The 12,911-nt window shown below is 44.4% G+C and overlaps 1 long non-coding RNA gene across 1 annotated transcript; it reads left to right on the top strand.

Annotated features, from left to right (window-relative positions):
• The first annotated feature begins 1,395 nt into the window (after nt 1-1,395).
• On the top strand, nt 1,396-6,150 carry LOC135914278 (uncharacterized). Its single transcript, XR_010568260.1, has 2 exons — nt 1,396-1,480; nt 5,722-6,150. It is a non-coding gene; the product is annotated as an uncharacterized lncRNA (long non-coding RNA).
• The last annotated feature ends 6,761 nt before the right edge of the window (nt 6,151-12,911 follow it).

The raw sequence follows: 12,911 nt of genomic DNA, 5'->3' as shown, positions 1-12,911 counted from the left end.
GCGTTTAAACTGTTCATGTGGAAGAGCTGCTCTACACTTGACACAATCATCAAAAAGTGCCGACAATTCGAACAGGCCAAAAGCGGACGCGCCTTGCAACCATTCGCCAGTCTTCCCACTATTGCCGCAACGTAGACGTGTAGACATCAACCCGCACAGCAGCATCCGTCGTCATCAGAGGATGTGCTGCGAATCGTTAGACGTGAACTGGGTGCGATGGCGCCAGCAGCTTTCTGTTCGCGTAGCCCTGATGCTACCGCATTTTCACTTCCCCTCGTACAAGCCTTCGTTCGCCAGGAACTTGAAAATATTCGTTTACAGTCTGTGTGCGCTGTCGCCAATCCCAGATCTAACGAACGCCCTTCGACTATTTTCGCTTTACCCCGACGCTTCTCTCCACGTTATCGCAACTCAACTGAGTGGAGAACTGCGGACCACCAGCCGATCTGTTTCACCTGTCGCCGCATTGGTCATGTTGGCCGATACTGTCGCAACTCGCGGGCCTCTACACTTCGCACGACGACCAACAGAGCCGGTTTGATAGAAATACCCGCAATGTTTCGCGCACCGCCTAGTCTAACAGCGCCGCCAACTCTGCTCGAAACACGTGGTATAGCCGCTGCCATCGCGATGTTAAGTTCGCACCAGGGGTTGGGGTGCACCTCTGGTCACCATATCGTCATGTTGGTCTCTCCCAGAAGCTTCTCTCTCTCTCTCTACGCAGGGCCTTATGAAGGCCTGCGCTAACTTAACGACGTCAATTACTACATTTCGCCGCTACCCTTTGATGCATCCTAAAGTCAGACGCATGTCGACTTCGTGCACGTTTTGCGGCTGAAGCCATACTTCACTCGCAATTCTTTGCCTGCCATAGGCGGAGAAGGCGCTTCGTCACCCGGGGATTCTGTTACGGAAGGATGAAAGAGGGAGGAAGAAGGTCGGAGACCCTGGCTGCTGCTGTTGTTGGTGGTCAGCCATCTTGGCTATTCTGACTCATCCCGTATATACATAGTAAATATAGTTTTTATATACTCGCAGCATCCCCGTAACAATATGTTGAATTTCGTTCTTGTGTCCCACTTCCCTCCCCCCTCCGCGGCCTTTCTTCCTCCCATCCTTCTTTCGCCTCCGTGAAGTGTGGTCACATTGTCTTTACGGTACTGTTCGGGTTTAAGGAAGAAAGCTTTTCTTTTCTCTTTCTCTTTTCCTCTTTTCTCCTTTGGTCGGGTTTCTAAAAAAAACACAGTCGCTGGCTCTTTCGTTCGTTTGTTCGTTTGCTTGCTTGCTCGCGCACTCGCTTGTCATTGCTTACATTGACAATCATCGTCAATAGTTTGGATGATTAACCCACGCACGCTTGATTTGTGACCAATCCGCCGCAGCAGTGGGTACGTGCCATAATTGAGTACCATTATCATCACCACTCATCCAGCCAGGCCTTCGAGTGCCCGCATTGATTCTTCGAATTTCGCTTTCCGTCGTAAGTGTTGCCTCTTTCCATGGCTACAATGATGCGAGAGTGAAAATGTGAAGCGTCGCGATTCTCTCAAGTCAACCCTTCTTGTCATGTTAGCTCTCACCTTAAGAATCTATCCGAATAACTGTAGCACTAACGTTGACTTTCATATGGCCGACAGGCTCCTCGTCCCTCCATGAGCAAGTGTTCAATGTTATAGTAAATGTAGCTCAGTTGAAACTCCTGTTTCAATTTACTAACTATGCCCTCGCGAACGCCTATAGAGAGTGAATTACCGACCAGTTTACAGGAGCATCCTGCATCTACACGAAACCGATCAACTGGAAAATGGAAACGAGCGGGCGCTTATCTATCTTCAGAAAACCAAACGAAAAAGGACAGAGAGCGAGAGAGAGAGCGCAAGAAAAAAAAAGGGACTGCTTCGAGCACAACACCGAATCCTGGCGACTTTGCGCTTTGAGCGGATGAACGCAGACAATACGCACCCTATTACATTTAAGCAGTGCGTCTTAGAATTTTCGCAACAAGAGGATCGGTAACGTAATATAGCTTACTCATTATATGCGTATTATGTGTACGCTTCAAATTATAAAGTGAAAGTTTATTAGCTAGAAACGTCGGCGATGTCTGGAACGCATGCCATCATTCGTTTTCTCTTCAGTACGGGAAGAAGAAGCAACCAGATCAAAGTTCAATGTTGGGCGCCAAATCACAGGGAAGAAGGTCAGTTTTATAATGGCTAGATCGCATCGCATTTGTGGGAAAGCAGGGCCAATAACCCCCACAGCACTATTGAGTAATGTTATTTTTTTTACGTTAGGAAGCACATAAAACCTTCTTTGATTGCTATGAACTTCAGGCGCTTCGAGATAATTAGACGATACCATTTCGTAGTGATGCCACGTCAAATACCTGTGGGATGTTTTTTTAGGCCATACAGAATATTTAAATGTTGCTCTTCGCAGATAGACCGTTAGCTCTTGAGCTGGATTACATAAAGCGGCGGACATTACAGGAAAAATGAGGATACATAACCCCCTAATTAAAAAAAAGAATTCAGAGTATGCTTAAGACATACCTTAGGCACACATAGCAATTTAAAAATTCTGGGCGGTGAGTATGCTATGCAAATCCACTTCCAAGATGTTCTGCGAATAGTCCCGCTTCCAGATATACGGCCAAAATCTTGCGGCAAAATTCTGGAATATTCGACCTCCATTGTGGTAAAAATATGCTGTTTTATACATTGAAGCACTAAATCATTTGTAACGGCCATTTATTTTGTCCAGATATTTGCAATAATTATTTGGAAACTGATATCATATCGAACAGTCGTCTTTCAGTGGACAGACTTTGCAAAATCATGATCTACAATTTGTACATTGCAATATGGGCCATAAAGTCTGTAAATATATCAGCTATTTATTTATTATTAGCAGAGTTAGGCACTTCAAATCCTCTGAAAAGTATGTTCGCCTTTATGAGCAATCCGGGTCCAGGACTAAGGATTACGGTACTTATCACAACTCGTTTTAAAAAATTATCCATATTCAAAAGGGAAAAAGAGGAATTACCATACGTATTCTTAAATACGCGAGAAGAAAGCGACCTTCGCAACTGCAAGAAGAGTTGCAATGTACTGAATAATGACAAGGTTACCGGAATGAGTGCACAATATTAATAAATTTCGTAGTTGTACCAGTAACTCAAGAGTGACGTGGGAGACATTCAAGGAAACCGCAATAAATGTTCAAGGGATAGCGGCGTACAATCTTAGGAACCTGAGGCCACCGAGAGCGAGATTGCATACTTTTGTAAGAACCACTTTCTAACCGTGGGTATTCCCTCAGAATACTCTTCTCACATACCTTGCAAAAGTTGCATTCCTAGATATTCCTTTCCATCGGTGTTCTTATCTCCAACAGATCAACGCGAAGTGCAGAACCTCATTATATCCCTAAAATACAACCATGCCTGTTGTCCGCATAAAGTGAAAGAGAAATCACTGAAATCTCAGATTTACATAATTTCGATTTCACTGGCACACATCTGTAACCTCACCATGATGATAGGCAATGTTCCAAACAAACTAAATGAAGTCCAAGTGAATCCGCATCACAAAGGAGGAACATTGGAGGAGGAGGAGAAGGAGGAGGAGGAGGAAAAACTTTATTTGCATTAATTGGTTAGAAATTAGCGGTAGGAGATGTGGTCGGCCGTCTTCAGGGTCTTCTTCCCCGTCTGCGCAAGGTCATTGGATGAGTTAAAGAACTACAGGCCCATTTATATCCTTTCTGAATTCTCAAAGATAACTGTGCCCATCATTATTAAACGAATGAGAGCGTTCCTAAGTGCTAACAAAAGAACAGTAAGTGGGTGATACGTATATTGTAAGAATAAATCTGTAGAAATATCCCTCCTTCGAAATAAAGAAGTACTTCTTGAGAATATTGAAAATGAACTCTCTACAATAGGTTTTTTCTTAGATTTTAGTAAAGCCTGTGTCCGTACAACATGAGCGTCTTTTTCATATGCTGCCATATGTTATCCATGGTGAATTGTTGTTTTTCGTAAAGAACTATTTATTTCGCAGGTCCCTGTTCACATTTATTAATAACGTCAAATCCCAGAATAGCCATTTAAAATACGGGGCCCCTCAAGGGTCTATCTTTGGACCCATGTACGTATCTTGCATTACAGAAAAGATATCGTTAATATTGAAGAAGGTAAGATTTTGGCAAATGAGAATAAGTGTCTTGAAACTTAAACTTCTTCAAGGCTAACGAGCTTCATCTGAATTCAAAAGAACAGAGTACATATTATTCAAATCTAAACGAACTATATATCTACCTACAATACATTTGGTATTTCCTCCACCCCTCCATCTGTATCTTACAAGATCTGTACCTTAAAAGATGGAAAACAAACTTTCATTTCATTTCATTGAGCACCACTCCAACCGAAAAAAACGGCCAGATTCTTATGTGCCTATTTTATGAAATCATTTCATGGAAGCCACCCGCCATGGTTTCTCAGTGGCTATGGTGTTAGGCTGCTGAGCACAAGGTCGCGGGATCGAATCCCGGCCACGGCGGCCGCATTTCGACTGGGGTGAAATGCGAAAACACCCGTGTACTTAGATTTAGGTGCACGTTAAAGAACCCCAGGTGGTCGAAATTTCCGGAGTCCTCCACTACGGCGTGCCTTCTCATCAGAAAGTGGTTTTGGCACGTAAACCCCTATAATTTAATTTTTTTTCATGGAAGCCCCGTGTCGACTCCCTAAGAACTGACGTCTCCAGAGCCCTTGGATTGGGAAATAAACTAAGCCACTTCCTCCAGTCAGACGCTAAGCGACAAATTTATTATGGCCTTGTGCACTCACGTTTCCCATAATGCTCTATGGAGTCTACTTTCACTGAGACAAACTTCTCTTTTCTCTTTACCAAAGGGTACAATACAAGCGGTTGTAAGCGTTCCCTACACAGAGTATAATTTCATATCTTAGTTACTATAACTTACTACCGATAAAACATTTATTTAAAGTAAAGGTATCACTGCAAATACTGCGACAACACAGACCTAGCACGATGTTGTTTGATAGAAAATATCATGTTAACCAAATGTCATACGAACTACGACAAACTGTAATAGCTGAGTCCAGATCATGTACAAATTATGGTTTACATAAACTAATATCAGTGATACCAAAGCTGTCGAGCAAGTACACTTATAGATGAAACATTTTTTTAGAAGCGATAATCTTTCCAATATTATTGAAGAAGAAAGCTAAGGCGAAATTACTTTCTGATGTCGAAATTTGTGCTCTGTTATAGTTGTAAACTTCATTTTTCTGTATATGTGTTTACTATCAAAAATATGGTACATGTGCAACATTCTTTAATTTGTTCTTATTCTTCTGAAGGGCAGAAAAGAATAGCTGTTGTATTCCGATTGTACTGTACGCACCTCATTGTGATTGTATGATATACAATAAAAAAATAGTTTCCATTGCTGTGGTTGGTGTCTGGGCGACATAACCTAGTAGGTACCTTCTTGGCCATTTGCTATACTTCCCAAGACAGTTTGAATAAATTGTCTTGAATAAAGAATGAATGAATGAATGAATGAATGAATGAATGAATGAATGAATGAATGAATGAATGAATGAATGAATGAATGAATGAATGAATTTCGCCATGCAGCGACGCATGCACTTGATCTGGGCTTCACTTCCACGCGCAGGTCTTGACAGGGGTGCTTGACCTAACGGCTGTCAGTCTTCGGCTTCGTCTTCGGCTTCATCTTCGTCTTCGTCCACCATTGGCTTCTTACTCCATGTCGTTGGTGTGCCGTCTCCTGGTGGTCCTGCTGCTCGTGGGGCAGAGCTGCGTGCTGGCAATGATAAACTCTGAAGGCCTGGCCGAATGTGGCGATCACTGCGGCGGCTTCTTTCAAGTCATGTGCGTGGCCGAGTGTAACTGTGTCTCCTACAAAAGCAGCACATTCGGCGTCTGCCGGCCATCCATCTTCAACGAGACTGAGCTGGATGATGGTATACCGTACTTCTGACGGGCCACAGCCCTTAAACTAAAGATAGCTTTGAAATACGCCATTTCTATGTTCCTTCTTCAAACACAACGCGCAGTTTTATAATTAAAAAGTGCACCTGAATCTAAGTAGCCGGGTCTTTATGCATTCGCTCCCATCAAAATGCGCAGGCGGTGACCGGAATTTGATGCCTTGTCCTCGTGTTTACCAGCGCACCACCAAAACCACTAGGCGACCACGGCGGGTCGCATTCTACCATTTCAATACAGGAATAAAAGTCAGCCTGCTGCCTTCCTTTTTAGTCAAATGAGTCAGAACTTGCGGTTTACTGTCTTAACCTGTAATATAAATTTTTGCAGCAGATTGCTCAGCATGCATTGTAATTTGTCTTCCTCTATCAGGTCGCGCTTCTTTGCTCGCTTGTTCATTCATACTTTGTTCTTGCCTTGCATAAGAGCTAGTTTTTATCTCTGTGCGTTCTTCCCTGAACCATTCTTGTTTCTCGTGCAACGTGTATCTTTTTTTAAAATCTTGTGATTAAAAATGCCTGGCATTCGAATTGGATTGCTTCTCCAATATAATACTTGTAGCAGTGCTTGTGCTGCTGCACAGTCAACGACCGATTTATCGGTTTCCTCTGGGGCCTGCCGCTTTCTTCATATAACAAATTTGTTAACGTCACCAATATTTCTGATGTCTTACTGCGGTTTGCTCAATTATTAGCTAGAAAACTGATCAGTGGGCATGATGGCGCACACACGGCGGTCCTGCATTAATTTTCCGCCAATATGTTCTTCGTATATACCCCACATTTCTGGCAAAATTTCACAGCTATAACAATTCCGCACAGCGGCTACAAAGAAAGCTCTACTTTCGTCACCAGCTGCAAAGTGACGCTTGTTAGAATCAGGTCTTTAGTATGGCTTTGGCGAAAATTTGTTGAAACGGTGGCGAGTGGACAGCTGCCATGGCAATCTGCTCGTTAGTAAGTTCGGAGTAGTTAATCTTCATGGCATTCGGATTAGAGATAATAGGTTAGGGCTACAGTGGTGGCGGTAGGAGCCGATAGAAGATCAACCAATGATCCCCGCTCTTAAAAACTTCCAACTCCTATATAGCTTTCCAGAGGCAGAGAGTTTATAACTGACTTCACGCCACACACTTCTGCAATACATGCAATAAATTGCGTGTTTTTCAAGCTGCACTTGCAGCTTTTGTTCCCTGTCTTTCCCAATCTGTTGAAAATAAAGATATACTCAATTCAATTCAATACACGCAAGTTCTGCGCATTACTAAGGTTTCACGCGCATGTGTTCGCGGTGGACCACGGTGAGCAAAAAGGGAACCTTCTCCTAGCCCCATATATGCGGTCTCTTTCACCGCGGTCTGATAAATGAATATTACTTAACGACGCACAACGCTCTGCAGAATTAGGCACATTAATTCGTCATTTCATTCTAAAACACTTGCAAACTAATTGCCTGCTTAGGGTCGTTTTGATTTTGTTTTGTTTATACTGACCGAGCATTAGAACCTTTGAGCAGCCTGCTGCCTGTTTAAAAATCTGTCGGGAAGTGTATGCACCATCATTGTTGACCCTGTGAAGACTGGCTGTGAAATTCGCTGTCCAACACAATGCGTGGTCATTGGTTACCACTTTTTAACGGCCTTCCATATATGTCAGGGCGCAATTTTGCTGTAGGCCAAATGATGCCGAGGCATTCCATTCAGTCGTAGAGTAATTTCCTACAGCTTTTACCAGCGACCTGCTAGCATAAGGTGTGACCTGTTCAAGTTCATCTTTACTCTGCAATATGACGCAACCAAGGCCTAGGCTACTGGCGTCAGTGTATACATTTCTGTATCGGCGTCAACGTCGTAGTGTGCTGGTGCCGGTGGCGATTGCATGAGGTGGTTGAGTTCCTGAAATGCGTCGGCCTTCAATGTTTGCCGCTTGAATTTAGCATCACATTTAGTTACATATGTCAGTGGCTCAGCGATGAGTGAAAAATCCTTGAGAAAGTGCCTGCAAGAGGCACACATGACAAGGAATCGACGCAATGCCTTCTTGTCGTTGGGCTTTGCCTGCGAGCTGTCTTCTGCGGATCAGGGTGGACTCCAGATTTGTTGAAGATGTCAGCCAAGAAAAGAAGCTCGCGTAAGTGAAGTGGCACCCTTACGGCGTCAAAGTGAGCCCTGACGATTGGACGGCCTCTCGTACTGTCGCAAATCGCCTAAGGTGAGTGTTAAAATTTAGGCGAAGACTACAATGTCATCCAAGTAAACAAGACTGGTCTGCCACTTCAATCGCGCTAACACCGTGACCATCGCGCAGTGGAACGTTTCAAGCACTGACCGAAAGCCGAATAGCATAACCTTGAACTCATAGAGGCCGCCTGGCATAATAAACTAAGGCGGTCTTTTTGTGATCTCGGTCGTCAACTTCTATTTGCCCGTAGTCAGTCTTGAGATCCATCGAGGAGAGGCGTTTACCGTTGCCGACCTGATCCAATGCGTCGTATTTCCGTGGGAGGCGGTATACATCCTTCTTCGCGATCTTCTTAAGTTCACGATAATCGACGCAGAAACGTAGGGTTTTGTCATTTCTCTGCACCAAGACTACAAGGGAGTAGAGGCTTTTCGAAGGGGGGATCATTTCGTCGAGCAGAATTTCATTCATTTGTGGCCGTAAGGGCTCTGGCAGAGTGGTTGAACGAACTCTTCGGTTATTATGCGATGCTTTGCAAATGGCATTTGTCGAATCTCGATGTCGTCGAAAAACGGTTTTTTTTTTATCATCGCAGAAAACTTCTGAGCTGTTGATGCTTACTGGTGTCGAGACTTGGATTTATGTGGAAGTCTGGTTCAGGAACTATAGTCCTTGGGGTAGATGCAGCAGAATCCGAGAGTACAAAGGCATTGCTGGTTCCCACAATTTCGTCGATGTATGCGGTCGTCGTGTTCTTGTTGATGTACTTGAACTTTTTGGTCAAGTTTGCCATCATCACTTTCGCTTTCGCTTTGTGACGCGAGCGATCCCTCTTCGGGCTCAAATTTCATGGTCGAGAAGTAGGCATTGGTCGAGCTCGATCACGCCTTCTACGTCGGAAATGAGAATTCTAAAGTGAGGCTGGATGCTGACTCCGTCCTCAAGTACACTCAAGGCACGCTGACTGGAAGGCCTCTCCGTCGATATCGCTTGGGCTGTGGGCAGCATTATCGACTTCGACGTCAGTTTGATTACGCTATGTTGCTTTACAAAGTCCATGCCAAGAACAACGTCAGCGAGTACTGTTGCAAGACGAGGAACATCACAGGGTAGGCCAGGCCATCAAGTGTTATTCTTGCCGTGCAGATTCCTGTCCGCGTTATGAAGTGTCCTCGAGATGTCCTGAATTTGAGGGCCGTTCCATGCAGTCTTGACTTTGTTCCGCTTGGCGGGGAATAATCCACTGATGAGGGACAGTCGGCTCCAGTTACTGCAAGCGCTGTGTTCCCGGGTGCTAGGGTTTCTGATCGCTCGCCTCGCAAAGGAAATAAAATCAATATATAAAAATGCCACTTAATTTCGCGATCTTGTTGTACTCCTGGCTGCAGTTAACATTCAGCCTGAATGAGCACAATCTTGCTAGTATATATCTTAGTTGAATATATATCCCAGTACATTGAAAAGAAAGTGGAAATTCACCGCATGCGAAATGTAGGACTATACACAAGTCTACAGTCAATATACCATTCGCTAAAGAGGAAGAAGGCGAAAGCCTGCCCAAGTATGAGAGATTTATTACATATCTTTTGCATTCTAATGGGTTGTTACTTCCTATTGCTTGTTTTCTCCCACCATAGTTTCCGGATTAGAGTGGTCTATAGTGCCTTAATTAACCTTGCCTTAATTACCACCAAAGCTCGAAATTTCGAGTCTCACAAAAAGTCGTGGGTATTTGTACTTAGTTAGCCATGTCTTAATAAACTGTGCCTTAATTAATTGTGCCCTTATTAAGCAGACAGGTTGTGGATTCAATTCTAACCAAAGGTCGGGAGTTCCACTGGTTCGAGTGCCTTAAAAAGACTTCGCCCTAATTAGCACCAAAGATTGTGAGTTCAATGATTCTACTCCCACCTGAGGTCCTGGGTTGATCTCGCGATCTTCGGAATGGTGCTTGGAATACAACTTGGATAATGGCTGGTTTTTCCGTATCTCCAAGGGGCTTCAAATGCGGCCAAAGTTTGATGGTTCGTCTGCCTCTAAATTTCGGTGCCGTCCCATGAGCCATTTAAGGTTTCGCCTTGTTGACGATCTATTCTAAATATAATATAAGATTACTCCAATTAATATTCAACGTAATCATGGTGACCACTTTTGCATGACTGTTCAACCAAGCGACAATGAAGTGCCTATTGATTTTCCGCAGTGTTCTTTGTTGCTGTTTGCGCAAGATATCAATGCAAAACCGATGAAATTCCTACAATTTTTTAAAGAGTTCAGCCTGGGTTAGAGGTTCAGCTTAGGGGGGAGGGGGGTGCCGCATGTCTGCCACTGTCGTCTGCTATTGAATTGCTGGTTGGCTGGAGGCCCCTGTGTCCTCCTGACGTGTACCTCAGCCCATCCAATAAGAACTTCAGCAGTAGACGAAATGGACATGTCCACGAGGTGGTCATCTACAGAATACAGGCCTGATCTGCATTTTGTCTTGCTGGATGCCACTGCACCGCTCACGGAGTCGGGCGCAGGGAAAGCCAGCGAACTGCGTTGCCGCCTCCCAAAAGCAGGGCGTATGCTGCGCTTGCTAGTGTGCTTCGTCGGATCACTGTGGTTGCAACCACGTTTCTTCATAGTTTTCTGCGTTTTAACGCGACAGCGTTAAGGAGCTCGTGTCGCAGAAAAGCCGGTGTCGTCGGCGTCGGTGTCGGTGTCGGCGGCGTTGGCCGTGAGCGATAAATACCAGCAGGCACTTCATGAATAAAAAACAACTTGCAAGATGGGCTGGGTGGGAATCGAACCAGGGTCTCCGGAGTGTGAGGCGTAGACGTTACCACTGAGCCACGAGTTTTTTTTTGGCTTTAAAAACAGTTTATGCGTTCTCACATCGTACACAACACTTTCCAAAAGGTACAGTATTTCTGCAGTCGCTCCTTGTCATTAATATGAAACCTACGCCGGCACTTCTTACGGCGCTGTCAATTACTTCAAAAGTAGTCGGAGTGAATAAAACTGACTGAGCCACGAGTTCGATGCTTCAAAGCGGTACAAAAGCGCCTCTAGTGAACGCGGTGTTGCCTTAGAAACGAGCTGTTACTAAGGCTCAGGCGTGCGTCGCTTGCTCAGGCGCACATTTCGTTGTCGCGCCGAACGCTACGTTGCTCGACACTCACCGCGTCCGATGCGGGGCGCGTAGTCGCTGCGCCGTAGCCCATTGTCTTACACCCCTTGGCGGGTCGACGGGAAGGCTGTCGCGTTCCACTCTTGAAGGCGAAGCTTAAAAGTCCTCCAATTTTAAACGTTTTATTGTCGTTTAATGTCTGTTAGTGGCTTGTACAGTAATGTGAGCGGATATGCGATATTTTCCCCACACACAAATCGTTCGCCTAATCGCCAGTGCTTCCAGCGCGCGCAACTGAAGTTAATGACGCTGTCAGCGTGGCGATGCCCAAATATTCAAATGTAATCGTAACAATTTTGCGGCCTCCTTAAATACTTTAAGACACAAGAGGCGGGCATTTTAGTGCAATAAGAAGACGTGCCGACAAAACCTGGAATATGGGACATTTTGTTATGTTTCTTTTTTACCGCACGTGGCGTATCAACCTTGAAGAAATCGACATTCTCGCTATGACATATGCCATGGTACACAGAAAAAAAACAATAAAAAAGCGCATCCAGAAATCCACTTCATCTTGTCACTTCGCAACGAGTGCGCTTGTGTATCAGCACTATATCAAAGACGGCGAGCTACTTACTCTACTGAATATGAATCTACGATGTTTTCCTAGACAGCCATCCAGACAGATCTTCAGCATTCAAGAAAGATGTGTAGGGGTGATAACACCTCTCGCGATGTTCCCATTCAATATTTTCTTCTGTGGTTTTTTTTTGCGCACCACTGTGGCCACGGGCTTGCGTACACGCCCGGGTTGCCCAATGGGCTTCCTGCGCTCTTGAACAAATTTACACCCTTTTAGTCATATCGTGCCGCACAACAATAATCGTCATCTGTCTTGTCCGCGTTTACTTCCTTTAACGTTGAGAGCCCGGTACTTCCGTGTCATGGACGGCATGTGCGTTATCAGCATGAGAGAGCATTCTTGATGGGAAAGTAGCAAGCCAAGCGTTTTCGTAAAAGGAAACGCAATCAAGGCAGATGACCCTTATTGTTGTGTGGCAAATATACACGCCAAAGGGCGTACATTTGTCTAAGTGTTTATACAACCAGTGTAATACATTTAGAGGAAGCTTTCACTCTAGGCTACCTCCCACAACGGCTATTCAAATACATGTAAAACGCAGGAAAGCTTTTATAGGAAATCACTGAACTGATTCCAATCACGGAAACATGTTGTAATCTTTCAGTGATATAGCTATCCTCGGAAACACCACTGAATTCAGCAATGAAAACATTTACTGGTTGCCAAGTGCACCATTCGCTGTGCATTGAAGGCTACTTCTGGCCCAACAACAAAAGGTAGTTTATGTATGCTGAGCAGACCGCTATCATTAAAGTACACAAAATGTAGGAGAAATTACAGTATGAAGATTGTTTCCAATGTGCTTGACGAGGCAAATAGAATGAAATGTGCAAGCATAACGAAGCTCTTCAATGCAGTTCACAGTTTATTACTAAACTCTGCATAACATCATTGGTTCACGTGTCTGGCACATTAATGGA

The sequence above is a fragment of the Dermacentor albipictus genome, chromosome 8 (genome assembly GCF_038994185.2).
Source record: "Dermacentor albipictus isolate Rhodes 1998 colony chromosome 8, USDA_Dalb.pri_finalv2, whole genome shotgun sequence".
Taxonomy (NCBI): domain Eukaryota; kingdom Metazoa; phylum Arthropoda; class Arachnida; order Ixodida; family Ixodidae; genus Dermacentor; species Dermacentor albipictus.
This window is presented reverse-complemented; position numbering and strand designations above follow the sequence as displayed.